General features: G+C 59.6%; 1 non-coding gene across 1 annotated transcript; it reads left to right on the forward strand.

Moving 5' to 3' along the window:
- Positions 1–217: 217 nt before the first annotated feature.
- Tc00.1047053493793.10 lies at positions 218–327 on the forward strand. The gene has a single exon (XR_008255048.1). It is a non-coding gene; the product is annotated as a 5S ribosomal RNA (M5) (ribosomal RNA).
- Positions 328–542: the final 215 nt, after the last annotated feature.

Genomic DNA, 542 nt, shown 5'->3' on the forward strand with positions numbered 1-542 from the left:
AAATGAAGCTCCGCAGGCCCTTTTCCGGATTTTGCCATGAAGCCTCCGGACGCCTCGCTTCCCCACATGTGGCGCGGAAACTGCGTCAGTAATTTTTCTTTTTTGCTGCGGCGCCCGCGCGCTCGGAGAGCCCACCCACCGCCCGCCCCGGCGCGGTGAAGAAGCGACTGGCGGCGCGCGGTGGCGGAAAAAAAAAAAAATAGTGGGAAGGGTACGGCACCCCGGGTTCCAGCGCCATCACTGATCGCCGTACTAACGAGGCCTGTGGCCGCTTAACTTCACAAATCGGACGGGATGTGGTGCACTCGGCCAAGTATGGTCGTACCCGGCGACGCGCCACGCGATGCGCAGCCGCCCGCCCGCCGGCGACAGGCAAGCCACGGAAGAGCCGCGGGAGATGATGACCATAGAAAAAAAAACGGTAGGAAAAAAGGCAAGAACAAATTTAAAAATGAAGCTCCGCAGGCCCTTTTCCGGATTTTGCCATGAAGCCTCCGGACGCCTCGCTTCCCCACATGTGGCGCGGAAACTGCGTCAGTAAT

This window comes from Trypanosoma cruzi (assembly GCF_000209065.1).
Source record: "Trypanosoma cruzi strain CL Brener chromosome Unknown tcruzi_1047053493793, whole genome shotgun sequence".
Taxonomy (NCBI): domain Eukaryota; phylum Euglenozoa; class Kinetoplastea; order Trypanosomatida; family Trypanosomatidae; genus Trypanosoma; species Trypanosoma cruzi.